This window comes from Blastomyces gilchristii, assembly GCF_000003855.2.
Source record: "Blastomyces gilchristii SLH14081 genomic scaffold supercont1.26, whole genome shotgun sequence".
NCBI classification, from domain to species: domain Eukaryota; kingdom Fungi; phylum Ascomycota; class Eurotiomycetes; order Onygenales; family Ajellomycetaceae; genus Blastomyces; species Blastomyces gilchristii.
The window spans coordinates 642,059-666,811 of record NW_003101656.1 but is presented as its reverse complement, the minus strand read 5'-3'; positions in this window follow the sequence as shown (position 1 = coordinate 666,811).

Below are 24,753 nucleotides of genomic sequence, written 5' to 3'. Positions count from 1 at the left end.
ATACTTTCTCAAATACTATTTCTGAGATTGAAATTCTGAAGAGAAGAAAGAAAGAAGAAATAGAGAAACAATAAGTTTTTAAAATACAGAAACTTGAAAAAGTAAGTAAGATTCTTGAAAAGCAGTATCTAAGTAAGATAAATGAAGAAGTTCTGTTAATTCTTCATGCTCAGACTAGACAACTACAAGAAGTGATTAAGTTCAAACTTAGAATTTCAAACACAGTTCTAAAAACATTGAAAATTTCTAATACAATCACTGACTCTTCAGTTTACTCTTCTTATGTTTCTACTTCTTCTTCTTCTTCTTTAAATCAGAAGAAAATATATGCTTAAGCAGCTGAATCTGCTGTCTCTAAACCTGCTGTCTCTAAATCTGCTAGCTTAAAACCTGCTCAAAATTCTGAGAAAACTGAGAAGAATACTGCTCATACTTCTATTGATAGAAAAGTGGAAAAAAAAATGTAAAAAGAGAAAAATCTTCAAATCTTCAGAAATAGAAGACTTATTCTTTGTAAGAAGCCTACACTGAATAGATCGGTATAATATATAGGTCTTATATAACAAAGAGAAAAATGTTAGAGAAGGAAAAGAAAGAGAAAGTGTGAGAATCAATAATCAAAGTGAATATTTATATGTGTATGTGATGACATACACAGTGAAGCTTTGAGGTGAAAGGTGAAAGAATCTATACACATTAGTGACAGCTGAGGATCAGTGATTGAGAATGATCAAGAATCAGAGTGTACATGATTAAGAATGAAGCAGTTGAAATCTGTGAAGTGTAACAGAATAGTCTATATAATTAATCAGACACAGCCTGTTACATTAATCCTCTCTTTTCAGAAGCAGTTCTCATTAGTCAAGGACTGCTGTTTCAGATAATACAGAACTCAGAGTTCAGGTCAGATGATCATACTCAACTCATTTCATAAGATATTATTGACTGTGTCTGTGAGATCTCTCATTGAGAATATTCTCAATCTCTCACTCAAGCTCATTATCTTCTTCTATGATGTCTGGCAGCTATCAGTTGAAAGTCAGTTGAGAAGAGAACAGATCAGTGACAGCATGATGAAGCAAGCTTGTATAAAAGACATTATGAATTTCTGATGATGTGTCAAGACAGTAGTTATGACTATCTAGAACTTCTATCACTTTATATCTGACATGGCAGTAATCTAGCATACAAGATGAATGTGTGATTCATATATTCTTGAGATTCAATCACACAAGGTCTTCTATCTTATACTACTCTGCAGAATCTTATCAGATGTTGATTTAATCTTCTTGATCTTGTTTCATGGTTGCTCTGATGATCTCTGCTTAGTCACAGATATCTCAGAGCTTCATTACTATATTATCAGTAATCTGAATCAGACTGTGAGAGTTCAGTGTGAACTGTGTAATCTCTAGAAGATTCAACACTTTCATGTGATATTCATATGTAAGAAAGAACAGGCTTATATCTGTTGAAACAGCATCTCAACTGTTGATAGTAACCTCTGTGTGTAGAGAAAGATCATGCCAATCATCTTATAAGTGATTACAGAACTTATGAAGATAATTCTTTACAGTCTGAATTATCTGTTGAAATACATCATCAGTCTCAGAGTGATAGACAGTTGATAAACAGTGTATAATCTTGAGAACTTGACAGATTCTTATTCAGAGAGTGCTTACAAATTAACAGTCTCAGTTCAATATAATAGATCTCAGCAACTCATGCATCTGATAGAATGAACTCTGTAAGCAGACTTCAATGACTTGTTCAGTATTCATCTTATCACAAGGTTTCAATATTACATCTTTACTTAGTCAGTCAACAATGATCAAAATGTTCTTACAATTCTTGCTCTCAAATAGATTAACAGTGAAGTCAATTACTACATCTTATCAGATTCTATCAGAGATATCAAGTGATTTCAGTAGATCTTTTCTACAGTTCTTTTATAAGATAATAGAAGAACAGCAGTTGCAGTTTCAGATGAAGCATCTGATACTGTTTAATATCTCAGACTAGTAGAACTCTTAGAAGACTATTCTATACAGTTTTTTATGACCTGAGTGGCCGGTTATACACGAATCATGCATCTCTTGCATTAACCGAGTGTGTAAGGGTTCGGAGTGAGGGACCCAACATCATTCGCGGAACTGCAGAGCGTTATTGTCATCAATTGAGCATTCTGAGATGTCGGTTCTTATATGTAGTTCTGAGGGGAATCGGGGTGCTTCTTGACGTACTGCTTCAGTGAGTATACAGGTAGTTGTGAAGTGTTTGAGATTCTTATCATCTGTGATTATCTCAAATTCGGAGACACTTCAGAGTTCAGAGTTTCATTCTTCTAGACAGTATATGATTGTGAGAAGTTTCTTGTCATAGATCTCATAGTTGCATTCAGCAGAACTCAGTTTTTTAGACATGAAGATGCATGATTGTAAAATATCTTTATCATCATATTACAATATAGCTTCTTCTGTGATATAATCAGAGAAATCAGCTTCAACAGCTGTTTCATAATCAGAATTAAATATCATAAGCAGAGAAGTGTTGATGAACATCTTCTTCATCTGTGTAAATGCAGCTTCAGTGTTCACTGATCATTGAAATACTGAGTTCTTCTTAGTGAGTTCTGTAAGTGATCTGACAATATCTGAGAAGTTTCATATAAATTATTGATAGAAGTTAGTGAATTCAATGAAGCTTTATACATCTTTCACAGTGTATAAGGCCTCTCATTCAAGAATAGCAGAGACCTTCTCAGAATTCATTTGAATTCTCTTGCCAGCTTCTATGAAAAAGCCTATATATTTTGTACTTTTAATCTTAAAATCATACTTGTCTATGTCTATCAGCAGTTCTGCTTTCTATAGCTGTTGTAATACCTTTCACACATGTTCTTGATATTCTTTTCTAAATTCATCAGTGAAGATGAGAATGTCATCAAGATAAGCAGATACAAATTCATTAAGAAAATCTTGAAGTACTCAGTTAATATACTTCTGAAATGTACTGAGAGTGTTAGTCAGTTCAAAGAGTGTAACTACTTATTCAAAGAGATCATATTATGTTTGAAATACTATAAGTCACTCATCTTCTTCAGTGATGCAGATCTTATGAAACACAGTAATAATATCTAACTTTATAAATCATTGAGCTTGTTTAATACAAGCTAGAGTTTCATTGATAAGAGATAAAGAATAACAGTTCTTCTTCATTAATCTGTTCAATTCTCAATAATTCACACAGAATTGAAGTTCTTCATCTGATTTCTTTACAAAGAGAATAGAAGCTGCAGTGAAAGAGTTACTAACATATATGAATTCTTTATTCAACAGATCATTGAGTGTCTTTCAAAGAAGAAGAAGTTTATCTCAGAACATGTTATAAAGAGAGTCTTATAATGATTCAGAGTTCTTATCATTCTTCTTTTCTAACTTGATACTGTGGTTCACTTCTGAACCTCATAAGAGAGGTATGTTTATAGCATTATTATCTTTTTGAAAGATATCTAGATATTCATGATATTATTGAGAGAGTTTTGTACAAGAATCTGTTATTATAATATAAGATAACTTTTCTAGAGTCTTTTTAATATCAGCTAGACTGATGAAATAGATTGACACATGACTCTGCTGTTAATGATTCTTTCAGTGACTTCTTTTTCTAAGCATTTTATAGGTGTTAACAGCGATCTGTGTCAGATTCATAGTTTTGTGAATATCATTCTCATGAATTCTATCTTTGTTAGAGAATATTAAACTTCTGTTTCAAGTATTCAACAAGATGCCTTGTTCAGATAGTCAGGCAAGTTCTAATATAAGATTATAATCAAGATTATTAACTTCATATATATAGGCATCTTCACACTGATGTTCTCTGATATCTATGTTTAGTTTCATCATGTAATGAGTGCAAACATCTTTTAAATCATTGAATTCTGCAAGAAGTCAGGGTTTTGATAAGGAAATACACTGAAGGTTATGATGTCTTATGACTGAAGATTTAATCATTGCATAGTAGCATAGACTGCTGTCTACCATGACTTTCATATTATACATATTATTAATCACAGTAGATACAAGAATCACATTCATTGTCAGTTTCTCTTTAAATCATTGTCATCTGACCTCTTCAAGCTCCTGTTTGCAAATTTGAACAGAAGCTAATCTTTTCCCTGTTTCATCAGAGCATTCTCATAGTTATCTTCTGAATCTTCTTTCAATGCAATGTGATTGACATGAACAGACACTGATTCATTCTTTGAGTGAGAAGGCACTGATCTTTCTCGTGAGTGAGGAGGCACATAGGTTAATCAGCAGTTAAAAGTAATATGTCTCAATCAGTTACAGTTGATGCATACTTCACATTGATATTGATTGATGACTTTCTTGAGAGTGATCTGAGAGACTCAGAAGCCTGTTCAAACAGTGAAAACTCTTGCTTATGCATAGACATTTGAATCTATTCAGTTCATGACATCTGCATCATTGCTGTTACTCCTCAATGCAGATATGTGAGTGACTGGGTTATTTCTCAGCACAGGTGTGTGAGTGTAATATCTTCTATCACTGTTCTGTATACTCTTGAGCTTGGTAAGATGATCATTCAATGTCTGAAGCTGTGTGCAGAAACCTTCATAAGTCTGGTCTTTATCTACACTTACAAGAGTCTGTAAGAGTTTGAAAGTTAATGTCTTCTTAAGCATACTAATCTTCATTTAATTCTCTCAAGATTGATCACCTGCTTCTAGAATCTTCATGTTGAAGTCAGGAATAAATATTGTAAGAGAAGTGTTTCTCTGTCAGATACTCTGTAATCAATCTAACACTTTCTGTTGCATGGCAGTGTCTCAGAACAGAATATCAAGATGTTTGATAATATTGTCAGGTATTTGCAATGCTGGTTCACATGCTTTCATTCATGAATGAAACTTCTGTTTCATGCAATTCTTCAATCATTCATTGATATATCAATCTTGATTGATTAATGAACTGATGACATCTTCATCTACACTCAGTTTCACAAGCATTTCCATTCTTCATGATGAGTAGAGAGTGAGATTGAAAGTATTAAAATATGTGAGAGCATCTAAGTGTTCTTTCAGTACTTTTGTATTCAATTCTGTCAGTATTGAAGTTGTCTGTGCAGGGGTTCCTTGTTGAGATAATCATTGAATTTCTTCATATTGATGTTATTAAGTTGCATGCATATCAGCTATTTATTATTGTTGTAATTTCAACATTGCTCAGAGCCACTGTGGCACTGCATCTATGCTCATGTTTGAGAGTTCTCTCATACTGTTATTAGACATGATTATATTGATCATTAGATGTGTGATATCTGTGAAATCAGAAGAAGTGTAATTGTATGAATATCTCATACATCTGTAGTGTTAGAACTCTCAGGTCTTTCACTGACATTCTTTTTATAAGATCTTGTTCTCTTCATAAGATCTTGTTGCAGAGTCAGAGCGACTGGTGAGCAAGCTTCTATCTGAGAACTCAGTGTTCACTTAACTGTTTCTCTTTCTTACGCGTTGTTACATGTTCAGATATCTCTCAATGAATAATCATTTCTAATGAGAAGACAATGTGTGGATAATTGTTTCTAATAAGGAGACAATGAACATTTTTCTAATATAAGAGGTCTACGCTGAATAGATTGGTATAATATATAGGTCTTATATAACAAAGAGAAAAATGTTAGTGAAGAAAAAGAAAGAGAAAGTGTGAGAATCAGTGATTGAAGTAAATATTTATATGCATATGTGGTGATGTATATGATGGAGCTTCGGGGTGGAAGAATCTATACGTGTTAGTGGCGGCTGAGAATCAAAGTGTATATGTTTGAGAATGAAGCGGTTGGAATCTGTGAAGTGTAATGAAATAGTCTATATGATTGATCAGGCGCAGCCCGCCACATTCTTAAAGTCTTAAATCAGGATATCTTACAGAGAAACAAGCTAAACTCAAATCTTATTTTCAGAATTAGAAATGAAAGCAATCAGCAGTTCTTTTCTTAGTTAATAACTGATATTGAAGTTCAAAAATCAGTTATAGCTTCAATTGAGTGATTCTTCTTTAAAAACTTCATTATTCTGACTACAATGTTTGAATTCAGTGCAGAATTTCTTATTCAGAATGAGAATCTCTGAAAATCAGCAGTAAAATCTTTGTTAAATACAATAATTCTATCTGAGAGAGATAAAAAGTGAGACAAATTCATTCTTTATAATATTTCAGTTGAAATCTTTGACTGTGAGAAAGAAATACTACTTCTCAAAAATGAATTAGAAGAATATAATTCTATTCAACTGAGAAAAGAGTCTGTATAACTTAATTCAATTAAGTTCAGATAGAGTAGGAGAAATGTCTCTGTTCTAGTATATACAAAGATACTTGAATAATCAAGAATCTCTGAAGTAAGAGTAGCAGATTTGAAAATGAGAGTTCATGAATACAAAGACTTAAGAATAAATCTCAAAGCTCAAACACAGTGTTCAAACTATCAAAGATATGAACACTTTATAATCTCTTATTTTAGAGACTTAAAATATGCATTCTGTGTCAGAGATTACAAAACTAGTGAGTATAAATGTAAAACATACTTAAAAAGAGATGAAATATATCAACACACTTTGCTTAAATGCTCTAATTGCAAAGAAAAACATGTATCTAACTCAAAAGAATGTATGTTTGCTTCAAGAACTCAAAAGAACTGAAGAAAAGATGAAGCTCAAAGTCAATCTAGAACTGAAGAGAATAGTCAAGCCAGTAAACTCATAACTGCAAGCTCAAAAAGAAGAAACTCTCAATTATTTAAATCTTCAAACTTCAATTCTCCAGCTAAATGTAAACAGAATTTGAATTCTCAAACTTCTGTTAAGAGTAGAGAATTGAGAAATAACTCTGATGATAAACTAGATATAATATAAGCAGTTGAGATTCCTACTTTTCAAAATAGTTATAATCTACTATCTGATAATAGTGATTAGATTCTACTCTATCTCTACTCTCTTTTAGTATGAATATACAATAAAAACAATAAAAGAAGTTTAAAAACTCTTCAAAAATCACATTTATTTAAAATAATGTGAATAGAAACTCAAATTGTATTTATTCTTGTCTTCAAATTGCATTTGAATAAAAAGTTGATTTTATACTACTTCAGAAATCAAATTTTGATACTGAGTAAAAATATATTATTTCTCATTCAAGCTACTACTGCTTTCTATCTCAAAAGTCTGAGATAAAGTTAAGAGTAGTGATCTATAAAAGAACGAGATTAAGATATTAATTTAATCTAAGATTTGATATTATGTCTGACCCCGATATTCTGATGAGTGATATTATAGATAAAGAGAATGAGTTTGATACTATACAGCTCATAAATATCTATAATGAAAAGTCATTGAAGAAAAATAACAATATCTGAATAATTAATAGAGGATTTCTGAATATAACTTCATTAAGAAACTCTATAATTATAGAAGATTTCAATACACATCATCTCTGATAGAATTCAGAATGCAAAAGAGCAGTAAGAGCTGATAATCTGATTGAATGAATCTTTGAGCATTCAATAGATTTAGTTAACAAGTCTGATCAACAAACATTCTTTAGAAAAAATATGAAATAAAAATCTATTATAGATCTAATCTTCATGTCATAAAATCTAATAAAAAAAAGACTTATAAACTGATTTATTGATTTAAATAAGACATCAGAATCAGATCATAAGATTATTCAATTTAATATTGAACTGAGTGAAAAATAAATGAGTGAAAACCCTCTTCTCTCTAATCAGTTTAACTTTGAAAAAGCTGATTGAAAAGCAGTTGAAGAAAGTATAAAACTGTTAAAATCTGAAAGACAGAGTGAGTTATATTGAAATTCTGATCAAGATATCTCAAATGAAATGCTTGAGAATAGAGCGAAGCTCATTACATCTATTATTCTAACAAGTGTTAGAGATAATATTTCAAAGAGAAAGTCTTCTGAGTATTCAAAATCTTGATGAAATGAGAATATCTCATCTAAAAGGAAATAATTAGCTACTGCTAGAAGAGATTGAAAGAAAGATATAATATCTGATGAAGAGTTCAAAGCTGTCAGAAATAAATATTTTTCAGATATTAAAAGAGCTAAAACAGACTGCTGAAATAAATTTCTTGAAGAAGTATAAGAAAAGAAAGTTTTTAAAGCTTTTAACTATACTAAAACAAGAAGTGTAGCAAAACATTTAATTTAGTCTTAGAATATGAGTTTCAGAATGAATTATATACAGCAAACTCTTTTAAGAAAAAATATCAAGCTTTCATGAGAATTCTCTTTCAAAACTCATCAGATTCAGATTCAGAGAAAGAGAATATATCACTTCTCAACTATATTAATGAAAATGACTGGGAATGACCTAATCTTATATAAGACAAATTAGAGTCAGCTATCTTCTCAAGTTCAGTTAAAACTGCTGCAGGACCTGATTCAATTAATCACTTAATTATTCAAAATACATACTTCTACTTAAAGAATGAATATTTTGAGCTCTTTTTTAATCTCTTGAAAAATGAATAACATTCTGAATGCTGAAGAGAAGTCACTGAGATAATTCTTACAAAATCTAATAGAAAAACTTCAATTTCTAAGTCATATAGAGTAATATCTCTATTAAACTGTGTAGAAAAGGTTTTAGAAAAGATAATAGCTACTTAACTATCTGTTATAAGCTCTATTAATAACTCTCTTTGATTCAGTGAATAAATAAGAGATAGAAAACAATGTTCTGTAATTGACACTGTTCTCTCAGTTATTTATGATATTCAAATAGCAAAGCATGAAGATCTGATCTCAACTGCAGTTTTTATTGATATAAAAGAAGCATTTAATCATGTTTTAAAGTCAAAGTTAATTCACACTTTGAAGATGTTAAAACTGTCACTTTCTCTAATAAAATGAGTTGACTGTTTTATATCTAAAAGAATTATACAACTGTTCTTTGATGGAATGAAATAAGATAAGACTGCGATAAAAATAGAAGTATTACAAGAATCTTCAATCTCACTCATTTTATTTGCAATATACACTGTATATCTATTCAAAAATAGAAATATGAAAATAGTGCAATCTCTAAGTTATGTGAATGATATTGATCTAGTCTACAGCTCAAAAACTATCAAAGAGAACTTAAAAGTGATTGAAAAAGCTGTAAAGAAAATCTTTGTTAGAGCAGATATTAATTAAATTCAATTTAATATGAATAAAACTGAGTTAATTCATTTCTTTTCTAGATTCAATGAGAAAGAACTATCTCTAACTCTTTTAAATAGAGAGATTGAACCCAGTTTAAATATCAAATAATTAGAAGTATAATTAAACTCCAAGTTAAATTTTAAATATTATTTCAACAAAGAACTGTCAAGGCAGAAAGACTATTGAACAACATAATCAGACTATCAAATACAGAGAGAGATCTATTCTTCCAGGCTATGAGACAGTTATATATAGCCTGTATTATCTCAGTAGCTGATTATGAAGTTCAAGTTTAATAAAATAATCAAGGAAATTTCACTAAACTCTTTCAAAGTCTGCAAAACAGAGCTTTGAGAAGAATTCTGAAAGCTTTCAAATCATCTTCTATTAAAGTAATAAAAATTGAAGCTTCAATTCTCTCTTCTGCTATTAGATTTGAAAAGACCTGTATGAACTATGCTCTGAGAGTTATAAAGATGAGCTCAAATCATATAATCAGAGAAAGAGTCTCTTCTTCATTTTCATTAATTAACTCTGGAAATGAACTGAATTGAAATAGATTTCTTGATTGAAATGAAAATAATTCTTCAAAGAAAATGTCTTCACAACTGTACAGACTATACTCACTGATTAAAAATTAATTTTCTTCTTTAAATATTGAAAAAGTTGATCATGAGTAGATATCTCTCTGAAGAGAAAAGCTTGAATCTCTTACAGACTTATAAATAAGTGAACTATCTAAAGAGAAAGAATATGAATAGTATTTGAAGAGAATTTCTATAACTAATATAAAAGACTCTATTCTGATTTATTCAGATAACTTAAAAAATGAGAATTTGAATAGATTAAATGCAGACATTGCTTATACTGAAGATAATATCAATTTTATCTCAGATTTCTGAAATTTAGACTGTGAATCTGAAGTCTTTGCTGCTGAACTATTTATAATAGTGAAAGCTTTCAAACTCATTAAAATAAAATCTTATAAAAGAGAAAATAGTTTAAAAGAGATATAAATATTCTCTGATAGTCAAGCTGCTTTAAGAAGACTTAAAAATAGTCAGATTCATAATAATTAAATAAATCTTAAACTGATCTTAAACTCTGTTTTGAAAATTCAAAAGAGAAGAATATCAAAGCTGATAATTCATCTACACTGAGTTCCTGCTTATATAAATATTCATAGCAATGAATTGACTGATTCAGCTGTAAAAAAGAGTTCAGAATTAAGCAGATCTATTCAAAAAATTGTGTTCTAATCTTTTATAAAGAGAAAAATAAAAGAATCTTATTTAGATAAGTGAAATGAAAGCTGACAGAAACAAAAGAAGAGTATACATTATTCAAGATTCAAAACAAAACCTAAGTGAAAATCTTGTTTAATTAAATGTAAAAAGAAAATATTCTCATCTATAATACAGCTGAAACTAGGACATAGCTATTTCAAATCGTATATACAAAGATTTGATGATAGATTTGATTCAATAGAATGCTCATTCTACAATGTAAATGAGAATCCTGAGTATATTGTAATACACTGTGCATTATACAATAGTCTCAGAGTCAGATTGAAAGAGAAGTATGATCTAAATCAATTAAATATGAGATTCTTATTCTCAACTGAGACAGGAATTAAATACTTAATAGACTTTCTATCAGAAGCTCAAGCAGCTATAAGAAAATAACTGAATTCAGAAACATCTGAATATGAAGAGGAGGAAATTGATCAGATATAGTCTGTTAAAACAGCTATATACTTAGACTGACCGTGTGACCGTGTCTGGGATCAGGACCAGATTTTTTGATAGTCTCATTACCAATTCGACTGATCCCATTACACGGTTTTAACATTAGATAGTAGTCTCATACTGTCTCAGTGAGACTTACTGTCTACTCTTGTCACATTTTCCAAATGAGACTATGATTTCCACTGCTCATTTTAAATTATTTTTATTGCTTTAAATGACTTTAAATCTCATTTAAGTGTTATCAAAAACTGTTACTTTTTAAAAAATTAAAAATAGTCTAAAAAAACCTTAAAATGTCTAAAAATAGTAACTTTATGCCAAGAATGGGACTAAATGAGACCAAATGAGATCACTTTCTCATTTTTTTCAAGTCATGGTTTCATTTTAAGATCTGATATATAGTCTCTTTGCATGTTTTTTTTATGACTAGTCCCAGCGGGATTCACGCCAAGAAATGTATGAGATCAGACCAAATGGGACTAAACATGAAATTCATGGTCTCAGCGGCCAGTCTACATCTGATGATGTATAATGATAGAAAACTATCAGATGCTGAGCTCAATTTCTCAGTACATGAAAAGAAATTACTAGCAATCAAGCACACACTAGTGTTATGCAACAGACATATTGATAACACATATATAACAACAGTGATCATAGATTATAAAAGTCTTATCTATCTATAATTCATAATAAAACCTTTCAAATACTCAGTATATTGAATCTCAGAGTTTCAAGTATACAATCTTTACATTAAATACTGAAAGACATCAGACACTGTAATATCTAATATAATTAGTCACAGACTTAATTTCATGAGTGAGAGTTCTGTATATTAGATATAAGAGAAGTGTATACTAAATATACTAAGAGAATACAAGAAATCAGAATGAGTGAATACAATGATCTCTTACTTAGAGAATGACAAGATATCAGATAATAAGTATCTTATAAAAGTAGTAGAAGAGATGCTTCTGAACTTCAAGCTGAGAAAATTGAAAAATGATGTTGTACTTTACTGTGATATAGAATACACAGAAGCTCTCTATCTAGAATATTTATTTAGACATGACTTAATGACTTACATGTATAAGAAATTTAGTCACTTAGAAAGCTCTGAACTCATAAGTATATTTAAATCAAGAGTATACTGATCAAGCATGACAGAAAACATTCAGACATACACTTACAAGTGCTCAAATTATCAGATCATGAAAGAATCTAAGAAAGGATTAGAATATGAGAAAGTACAATATCAGATGAAATGTACAACATAATTATTCAAATAATAAAGAGTGAATCTCATAGACATACTGCTGTGAATATTAAATGAAAATCATTGAATAATAACTGCTATTAACTATATCACTGACTGGCCAGTCATGAAAGCAGTTTCACAGATAATAGAGAAGATGATGACAAACTTTCTACATAATAAGATATATATCAACTACAAAATGCTATGTGAGATTTTAACTAATAATGATGCAAATCTTATAGAAGAAGTAGTGAGGCATTTCATGAGTCAGTTATAGATAAGATATTATAGAACAACACTATATCATCTGCAGATAAACAGGAAGATGAAACACTTGAATGCAATCTTGAGTAACATGCTAATAAAATATCTAGTGAACAAGTCTACATAACTATGACATGAATATCTCAGTCAGGCACTATTAGTTACACGGATTCAGCAGTATGCAATGCAGTCTTCAAGTGTTCATCATTCTACCTATTGTATGAATTGCATTCATGCAATCTAAAGAATGCTTCAGAAAAGATGAGAAAGAGAACAGCAGTTGCAGATACAACAGTCACAGACACAGTAGAAATAGTAGTTACAGACACAGTAGTAGCAGTTGCAGACACAGCAGTTGTGAACACAGAACTAAGATTGAAACAGATCAGTCACACACATATAAAAGCTAATAAGTTACTTCTGAACTGCTCAATTCAATTGAAAAGAATGCAAGACTCACTAGTTAAGAAATCAAGTCTTAAGATGAGAACATGAGTTCTTGTACTCAATGAGAGTTCTGAGAAGTTTCAATCTAGATAAGTTATGCTCTATAAGATACTCAAATCACACTCTCTGAGAACATATGCATTGAAGAAATCAGAGAGACAGATCTTACACATCTTGATAAATAATTCACATCTTATAAAGATAAAGATATAAGATCTAAGCAGATTATAATTATTCACAGCACTATTATCAGTATTGAAAAAGAAGAGACTTATAATTAATAAGTCTCACAAAGTAAGAGAAATCATAGACACTTATGAAATAGATAATCTTACTTATTCTGATCTTTTCATAATTATAAGAAAAGAATGAACAGAAATGAAGAAATCAGATAAATATCACACTTTAATAAGTAATGAGACTGTAGCTAATTATATAATAATACATCATAGACAGCAGATGTAATATGATAAAGAGCAGTCTCAAAGCAGCAGACTTACACATGAGTCAGATCACAGAAGAAAAAGAAATTCAGAGTTGAATTCAACTGTTTATATCAGTTCAATTACAGAGATAACAGAGAATGAAGCATCTGAAACATTCACAGATGTATAAGATTAAGTCATCTCAATTTCTGAAGACAATCAGAGATCAGAAAAGATTAGTTTTAATAAGCTGTTCACTGTAGTAATCTGAGCAGGTGAAGAGAGACAGTAAAATACATAAGACAGAATTATAAAAGATGAAAGCTGCTGAATCTAGTCACTGAACACAGTATTATATAGAGATCATGTAAGAGTAGTAACTAGCAGACAAAGAAAAAAGTGTAAGAAAAGAAAAGAAATAATGAATTAATCATTAACTGTAAGAGTCAGCTGTAAAAGATAAATGTTAATATACATCTCATTCATGTTTATACATTACATATTTAATCTATTTTCAACACCACACAATCCGAAAATGAAAAATGTCAAAAAAACAAAGAAAATCTCAAAACTTGAGATTTACAAGAAATTTAAGAGCTGCAAGCTGCTCTTATAACAACTCTGTGCATATCTCTGATTTCTCTACTGCTCTGCATATGACATTAATATCATTTATTACAAGATTGACTGGAATACTAATATAGAAATATGTATATATGCATGTAGAAAAATTGAAGAAGAGTGCAGAATCTGCAGAACTAGAAGTCAGAGCAGAAGAGATGAAGATGAAAGAAATAGAACAAGAAGACACAGAATCAGATAAAAAACAGTAGAAGTCATCTAAGATTAAATACTTATGACTCAGAGTGCATACAACATTACTCACAGAGAAGATATTGAGAGAGAAAATAATAGAAGAAGCTTGAAAGTGAGAGAACATAGTCTCAGTGATATTATCATCTTCAATTACAATGACCTCTGATGCTGAAGTAACTAAGAACTATTATTAGCATACAAAACTGTAAAAACAGAAATAACAATTACTGAATAAACACTCACTGACCTTAGAATTGTACATAAAATTACAACACATACAAGACTTCTCAGAAAGAGAGAGAGAGACACAGATAGACTGACCGTGTGACCGTGTCCGGGACCAGGACCAGATTTTTTGATAGTCTCATTACCAATTCGACTGATCTCATTACATGGTTTTAACATTAGATAGTAGTTTCATACTGTCCCAGTGAAACTTACTGTCTACTCTTGTCACATTTTCCAAATGAGACCATGATTTTCACTTCTCAATTTAAATTATTTTTATTGCTTTAAATGACTTTAAATCTCATTTGAGTGTTACCAAAAAGCATTACTTTTTAAAAAATTAAAAATAGTCTAAAAAAAACCTTAAAATGTCTAAAAATAGTAACTTTATGCCAAGAATGAGACTAAATGGGACCAAATGAGATCACTTTCTCATTTTTTTCAAGTCATGGTTCCATTTTAAGATCTGATATATAGTCACTTTACATGTTTTTTTCATAGCCAGTCCCAGCGGGATTCATGCCAAGAAATGTATGGGACCAGACCAAATGGAATCAAATGTGAAATTCATGGTCCCGGCGGCCAGTCTAGACACAGAGAAATACAGAGAGAAGAACATAACATATAAACAGCTCATTCTCACAATAACATCTCAGATAAGACATACAAGTCTTACATCTGTAAGTGTAAAAGAGTATAACATTCATGTTTCTGTTTCTGAAAATATGAATATCTTTTATCTGCACTATGAAGTTGAATAACAGATATCAGAGAATAGACTGATACAGATCTATTATTCTGAAGAAATTCATTAAAGTATATATTTCTGTAATATTGAACTTTACAGTTATAAAAAGTTTCTTAGTATCTGTGAATATCACCACTTCATGTACAACAAAACTCATAATAATTTCCTCTAGAAAAATTAGTGTTAGAAGAGAAGATGAAAAAAGAAAAGACTTACAATCTTAATACTGTTAAGAAGAAAGATGATTCTTCAGTATGAATAAACAATTGTCTCATTATAAATATTTGAAATAAATATAATAATCAGCATTTGCAACTGAGCTTTAAATAATTGTATTATATACAGTCTTTGCATAATAAATTATTCTAGAAATCAGTAAGAAGAGCAGAAGTGTACATACTGAGAAATATGATTTATCAAGTCTATACAATATCTTCTTGAAATAGAGAGAGCTGATAATAAAGACAGAAGCAGCAGAGGCAAAGAGAGTAGAAGTAGTAGAAGCAGAAGTAAGAATTACAGAGATAGATGTAGAAGATTAAGAGAGAGTAGTAGAGAAGTTAGAGAGAGATATAGAAGACTCAGTTTATATAATATAAGTAATTTCTTTATTATCACATCTCTTAAGTTCTCAACTGATAATTCAACATTAAGGTTATAATTATCAGCAGATGCAGAGCTGTCAGCATCTGCATTTGTGATTCAAAGGTTGCTTGAGCCAGCGTACGATTACAGGCGTACGCCGGGCTTCTTATATATCATACATTAAATTAATTGGTGGCTGCTATGGCCTCTTTACATTCATAAGCAAGTTCAGAAGCGGCTGTGTTATTATCTGATAGTCATACATTCTTCTGAATCACATCCTCTCTCACTAGGTTCAGTCACACTCATATGATCATGTCATACACTCTAGCTTCATGTGAATTAGTGCATCACTAGTTTTCATGATCATATGATCTATCTCTGATTCATCTAGCATTCTGTCTACACTCTTATCAAGAAACTTTCACTATATTACATCACTCATTACTAACTTTTCTCATTCTTCAATCTTCTTCTCTATTATCATCATTATAAACACTATCATTTCATTCAAGATTTCTGCTTCTTCTCTTATTCAACATCTTCTATCTGTTGTTCATCTATCACATTGTACATGTTTCTCATGATGACTCTCTGTTCTCATAATAAGTGTTCTCATAGTACTCATACTGAGCAGTTCATTAGCAGTAAGTGTAATGCATTGTGAAACATGATCAGAACTTGTTTATCTTGTAATGATTATCAGAATATACTATTATGAATAACATATCTTCTTCATCTTCTTATACACTCTTGACCTTCTTTTTCTAGCAGGCATCTGATCATGTTTTATATGAATACAGATACTGATATTTCATTTTAATTTGTATAGAATCTTCACATGTTGACAGATTCACATTCACTGATGATAATGAACATCTCAATATTGAATCATTGATTGAAAACTTGAAGAACATAATAATGAAGAAATTACTCATGTTATATATAATCAGATCTTCTGTGTTCTCTTCTGCTCTCTCTGTTTCTTTCTCTGCTGCTCTCTCTCTATCTCTTACACCTGTCTCTATGTCTGATTCTTTCTCTTCTGCTACCCCTGTTCCTGCTATCCCTGTTCTCACAACTCTTACTCTCACTACTTCTGCTCCCTCTGCTTCTGCTATCTCTGCTTTCATTATCAGCTCTTCCTGTTTTAAGAAGATATTGTATAGACTTAATAAATCACATCTGTCAGTGTGTACACTTCTGCTCTTCTTATCAATCTCTAGAATGATTTCTTGTACAAAGACTGTGTATAATATAACTGTCTGAAGCTCAGTTGCAGACACTGATTATTACATTCATTTTAAATATTCATGATGAGACAATCATTCATTTGTATCAGAGAATCACTCTCTCTCTCAACAGTGTTGAGATTGTAAGTCTTTCTTTTTTTCTCTTCTCTTTCTAACACTGATTTTCCTGTTCTTAGAGAAAATCATTATGAGTTTTATTATACATGAAGTTGTGATATTCACAGATGTTAAGAAACTTTTTATAACTGTTAAATTCAATATTGCAGATACATCTGCTCTGATAAATACTTTCAGAATAATTGACTTATATCAGTCTATTCTCTGATGTTTATCATCTGACTTCATAATACAGGTGAAGAATATCTGTGTTTTCAGAAATGAAAATACAGATGTTATACTCTTTTACATCTGTGAATATGAGGCTTGTACATCTTGTCTAAAATGTTGTTATGAGAATGAGCTGTTCACACACTGCATTCTGCTTTCTGTATTCCTCTGTGTCTCTCTCTCTCTTTCTGAGAAGCCTTGTGTGTGTTGTAATTATGTGTATAATTCTAAGACTAGTAGGTATTCATTTGATAATTGTTATCCCTAATTTTTACAGATTTGTATACTAATAATAGTTCTTAGTTGCTCCAGCATCAGAGATCATTTTAATCAAAGATGATAACATCACTGAGACTACTCTCTCTCACTCGTAAGCTTCTCTCAGTGCTTTCTCTCTCTTCTCTGTGAGAAAGATTGTGTGTACATCAGATTATAAGCATTCAGCTCTGAGTAACTCCTGCTGTTATTCATTCAGTTCTGTATCTTCTTCTTCTTCTGTTTCTTTCATCTTAATTCTCTCTGTTCTGACTTCTGATTCTGTGAGTTCTGCACTCTGCTTCAATTTTTCTACATGCACATGTACACATTTCTATATTGATATTCCAGTCAATCTTGTGATAAACAATATTAATGTTGTACACAGAGTGATAGAGGAATCAGAGACATATACAGCATTGTTACAAGAGTAGCTTACAGCTCTTAAATCTCTTACACATCTCAAGTTTTAAGATTTTCTTATTTTTTTAGCATTTTTCAGATGATGTAGCATTGAAAATGAATTAACATGTGATATATAAAAATGAATGAGATGTGGATAATAATATTTGTCTTTTTACAGCTGACTCTTACAGTTGATGATCAATTCATTATTTCTTTTCTTTCTTACACTTTTTCTTTGTCTGCTAGTCAGTACTCTTATACAATCTCTATATAATACAGTATTCAGTGACTAGGTTCAGCAGCTTTCATCTTTTATAATTCTGTCTCACACATTATACTGTCTCTCTTTACCTGCTCAGATCACTACAGTGAATAGCTCATTAAAACTAATCTCATTCAATCTCTGAGTGTCTTCAGAAGTTGAGATAACTTGATCTCATATATTTATAAATGTTTCAGATGCTTTGTTCTCTGTTCTCTCTGTAATTGAACTGATGTAAACAGTTGAATTCAACTCTGAATTCCTTTTTCTTTTGTGATCTGACTTATGTGCAAGTCTGTCACTTTGGGACTGCTTTTTATCATGTTGTGTCTGCTATCTGCTGTATGTTATTATACAATCAGTTACAGTCTCATCACTTATTGAAGTGTGATGATTATCTGATTTCTTCATTTCTTCTCATTCTTTCCTTATAATTATAAAAAGATCAGAATAAGTGAGATCATCTGATTTATAAGCATCTATGATTTCTCTTACTTTATAAGACTTTTCAATTGTAAGTCTTTTCTTCTTCAATACTGATAAGAATGCTGTGAATAATCATAATCTGCTCAGATCTTACATCTTTGTCTTTATAAGATATGAATTATTTATTAAATTATATAAGACCTGTCTCTCTGATTCTTTCAATGTGTATATTCTCAGAGAATGTGATTTGAGTATTTTATAGAGCTTAAATCATCTAGGTTGAAACTTCTCAGACCTCTCATTGTGTATGAGAACTCACATTCTGATCTTGAGACTCAATTTCTTAACTAGTGAGTCTCATATTCTTTTCAATTGAATTGCTCAGTTCAGAAGTAACTTATTAACTTTTACACATGCATAGCTGATCTCTTTCAATCTTAATTCTAGATCTGTGACTGTTGCATCTGCAACTGCTACTGCTGTGTCTGTCACTGTTATTCTCTTTCTCACCTTTTCTGAAGCATGCTTTAGAATGCATGAATGTAATTCATACAACAGATAGAATGATGAATGCTTGAAGACTATATACTACTGAATTCGCCTGACTAATAGTCTCTGACTGAGATATTCATTTCATAATCTTATAGACTTACTCACTAGATATTTTATCAGCATATTACTTAAGATTTTATTCAAGTGTTTCACTTTTCTGTTTATCTGTAGATAATATAACATTGTTCTATAATATCTTATGTGTAACTAGCTTATGAAATGCCTCACTACTTCTTCTATGAGATTTACACTGTTATCAGTTAGAATCTCACACAGTATTTCATAGTTAATATAAATCTTATTATATAGAAACTTCATCACTATCTTCTCTATTATTTCTGAAACTGCTTTCATGACTGACCAGTCAGTAGCATAATCAATGACAGTGATTATTCATCAATTTTCATTTAGCATCTGTGATAGTATGTCTATGAGATTCATCTCTCATTATTCAAACAGTTGTATTATACACTTTATCTGATGTTGTACTTTCTCACATTCTAATCCTTTCTTAGATTCTTTTGTGATCTGATAATTCAGGCACTCATGAGTGTATATCTGAATGTTCTTAGTTATGCTTGACCAGTATACTCTTGATTCAAGTACACTTATGAGTTCAGATCTTTCTAAGTGACTGAATTCCTTGTACATGCAAGTCACTAAGTCATGTCTAAATAAATATTCTAGATAGAGAGCTTCTATATATTCTAGATTACAGTAAAGTATAACATTGTTTTTTAATTTTCTCAGCTTAATGTTTGAAAGTATCTCTTTTACTACTTTTATAAGATGCTTATCATCTGATATCTTATCATTCTTCAAATGAGAGATTATTTTATTCACTCATTCTGATTTCTTGCATTCTCTCAGTGTGTTTAACATGAACTTCTCTTATATCTGATTTGCAGAACTCTCACTCATGAAATCAGGTCTGTAACTGATTGCATTCAGCATCACAGTATCTGATCTCTTTCAGTATTTGATATTAAATTTATACACTTGAAACTCTGAGATTCAATGTACTAAGTGTTTGAAAGGTTTCATTGTCAATTGTAGATATATAAGGCTTTCATACTCTGTGATTATCATTGTCATATACCTGTTATTGATATATCTATCTCATAACATCAGTGTGTACTTAATCACTAGCAATTTCTTTTCATACACTGAATAATTGAGCTCAGCATCTGATAGTTTTCTATCATTATACATCACTGAGTGCAGCTTGCTGTTCTTGCTCATCTGTAGAAGAGTGTCTCTGATAGCTCATTCAGATATGTTCATCTCAATATAGAAAGATTTATTATGATCTAATTGAATAAGCACTGAAGATGTTATTACATGTTCTCTCAGTGTGAGAAAAGCCTCTTCACATGTGATATTTCAGATGATTGAATGAAACTTCTTCTTTCACAGATTTGCATTCATTTCTCTTAAGAGATCTGAGAGTGATATAGATATTTATATGAAATCCTTGATAAATCTACAGTAATATGAGAACAAATCAAGAAACTGTTATATATAATGTATGTTTCTCAGTCACAGTCAATTCACTATGACATTCAATTTCTCTGAGATGAGGTGTATACAGTCACTACTCACTACATATTCTATAAACTTCAACTCTTTCATTTCAAACACCCACTTTATTAGTTTAATATAGAGCTTATACTCTGTCAGAGTTATAAGCACTTTATCAAGATACTTCAGATATTCATTATATAAGTTTGAAAAGACTAGAATGTTATTGAGATATATATAATATGAGGTTTTATTCTGTTTATAAAGAATTGTATTCATTATCATTTAAAAGATAATGAGTGCATTTGTTAGACTGAATAATATTATCAGGAATTTGAACTTTTCTCATTGTGTATTAAATGCAGTTTATAAGACTGACAGTTCATCTACACAGATTCATCAGTATTCTGAGAGAAGATTAATCTTTAATAGATATCAGGTGTTTTCAACTGTATTCAACTGTTGTTGAATCTATGACAGTGAATATTTATTCTTGATTATAAGCTTATTAAGCACTCAATAATCAATACACATTCATCACTCTTCATCTGTCTTTTTCATGAATAAAACTGGAAAGTCTCACATGCTTGATGAGAATTGTATGAGATCATATTCTAGAAGCTCTGTGATCTGACACTTCTGTTTGTTGAGATGTGTTTGTGACAGAGAGTATGTATTCTGATTGACTGGTTTTGCATTCTCTGTGTCAATCTCATGTATAAATCCTTGTTTCAGCAGCAATTTCAGTGAAAGATCTGTTCAGAAGATCTTTTCATACTTCTTCAGAAGCTTCTTCATATACTTATTCTCTCATATATTCTTTATCTTGATCTTCTTCTCTTTCAAGTTCTGTATGACATACAGAATGCTTTCAGATAAGATCTTGTAAATCATTCTCTTTACTTATTAATGTCTAAGCAGATTTAATTCTTCTATATCAGAGATGTGAAATGTCCTTCTCATATCAATTAATAGAATTATATGAACTGTTTTCTTCCTATCAGTCAACTGCATATGACATGTACATCATTGAATCTGTGAATTGAACCTTTGAAACTAATTAAGTCTGAGAATAAGATTATATTTCATGTTCTGCACCTCTCACACTCAAATATAGTAAGATCATTCTTCAAAGTGCAAGAGAACTCTTACTCTTGCAGATGATATCAAATATCAGTTATCAGATAATCTTATATATCAGAAATTCTTCACTTAATGAATCTCTTTCAGTCTTCAGATTATATAATTATTAATATATTATGTAGAAGCTTCTGTGTTCACTAACACTTTTGCAGTCATCTCTCAATTCTTACTCAAGTGTCTCTTATATATTAACATTTCAGGTCTCAAGACATTGAGATGAGTATTCACTTCATTATTCTCATTCACCTCTCATTCATAAGCCTGCTTTCTCTTGATATTCACAGAATTCAGAGAATCATCTAACACAGATATCTCTTTCACTTTAAAGACTTTTCATAGAATATCAGTGAGTGTCTTCAAGCTCACTGATTCTGCTAGTTTTTTAACTCTCTTGCTTTTCTTAACTGTGTATGCTGTGTGTAATCTTTTATATCATGATTTTAATATCTGTAGTTAAAGCAAGCTCAATGCTCATAATATTAAGATTTTCAGTCAGAAGATTTCTTTTTCAGAAGATTCAGCACTTTAGCAATGATATTCAGGTCTAGATTCATCATATCTGAGTGTATAACTTGTGTCATAGAAGTCTGATTATCTGTTCTTCACTGAGACATACTCAATTACCGTATTTTCTGTCATAATTGACTCACTTATTTTTGTATAATAAGAATATTGTATGCTTTCTTCACTGTGACTGACTATGAGATTAAGCATTTTCATTCTACTCTCAACTCAGGTGTAAGATCATGAATGAAGATCTGTAAACAGAAAGATGTTGAAAGCTCTTTATTCAATATGAGATAGTATAAACTGAAGTGTGTGAAGTATGATTTAAGATCACTCACTTATTTATACTTAGTGAAGTGTTTGTCATACTTATCTTATATATTCACTTTCTCAAAGTTGTGTAAGATTCATTTCAAAAACTCATTTTATATTCATGAGAATGAATATCACTCTGAGTCTGTGAGATTTATCTTTTTATCAGTTATTTATAATGACTTTGCTTTTCTGTGTAGAAATGCAGCAGATCTTAAGACTTGTTAAAATTCTGTTAACTGTCTGTCTGTAAGTTCATGTTCAATCTGATAATATGATTACATCTGACTTAGTCAGCTGATTGCAGCATTATTTTTTCAGTCATTATTAAAGCATAATAGCTTCAGCAGATCTTCTGACTTAATATATTTCATGCTCAGATTCTCATTCTGTACAGTGATCTTCAATGATATATATACTTCTGAAGAGATTATGAATAATTGTAGTGAGATCTTCAGGTTCAGTATAGTCATCTATCTGTGTAAATGTTCAATCTTCTACTGCAGGTCTAAGACCTGGTTTTCTCTATTCTTATTAATAATGATAATTGTATCAGTGAAGCTCTTCATAGTGAATACTTGATTCACAGCAAATGTCAATTGATATTTAACTTCTGCCTCAGCCTGTCACTGTGTATGCAAGATCTCAATCTTATTTAGAATTCTTGTATATGTACAGAGCTTTAATTTCAGTTCAGTGATTTCAGTTACTTTTCTTACTGCTTTGAGTAAACTCTCTGAGAGATTCTGTATATCTTTAAGTTCAGATAGCAGAGAAGAGTATTATTTGTATTAACTAGAGAAGATATTCATTTCAGTAATTTCTTATTAATCATACAATGTCTATTATTATATCACTATCTCATTATATAATTTCTGTTATCATTGTACAACTTCAGTGATAGTCACCTCTTTCTTCTTTTTATTCTACTTTTGAGTAGAGAGTGAACTTCTTTGAATCTGGTTCATCACTCTTATTCTCTTTCTCACATCTCATCTGTTTGTGTACCATACATGATATTCATCTGAGTGTGAAGTTTTCTCTCAACAAGTAAAGCAGTACTAATTGAATGCTCTTTCACTTATCACTTATTATATGCTATCTTTTGAGATGTTCTAGAATCACTCTGACATGATAACTATGAATTCCTTTGTAGATGAAATTATCACACTCTAGAGAAGCCTGTACTTCATACCAGTTTTTAAACATGCTATCAGATGTCATTCAAAGATTGCTTGAATCAGTGTATGATTACAGATGTACACCGGCTTCTTATATATTATACACTAAATTAATTGGTGGCTGCTATGGCCCCTTTACATTTGTAAGCAAGGTCGGAAGCGGCGGCGTTATTATCCGACGGTCGTACATTCTTCCGAACCACACATTCATACAAAACATAATCAGAAAATATGATTAAGAAACACAATGAGATATCTACTGAGAAAAGAAGATTAAGAGTATATAAGAAGATAAAGAAGATATGTTATTCATAGTAGTATATTCTGACAATTATTAGAAGATAAACAAGTTCTGATTATATTTCATAATATATTACATTTACTGCTAATAAACTGTCTGATATGAGTACTATAATGATACTTATTATAAGAACAGAGAGTTATTATCAGAAATGTGTATAATGTAATAGATAAACAGATAGAAGATATTAAACAGAAGAAGAAGCAGAAATCTTGAAGAAGATAATAATGTTCAATAATAACAATGATGAAGAAGACAATTGAAAAATGAGAAAAGTAAGTGAATAAATAATATAATATAGTGAAAGTTTCTTTATAAGAGTGTACACAGAACACTAGCTGAATCAGAAATAGATTACATAATTATGAACACTAGTAACATGCTAATCTGTATGAAGATAGAGTGTATGTTATAATCACATAAGCATGACTGAATCTGAGAAGAAAGAATGTGATTCAGAAGAATGTACAACTGCTGAATAATAACACAGTCACTTTCAAACTTGCTTACAAATGTAAAGAGGTCATAGTGGCCACTA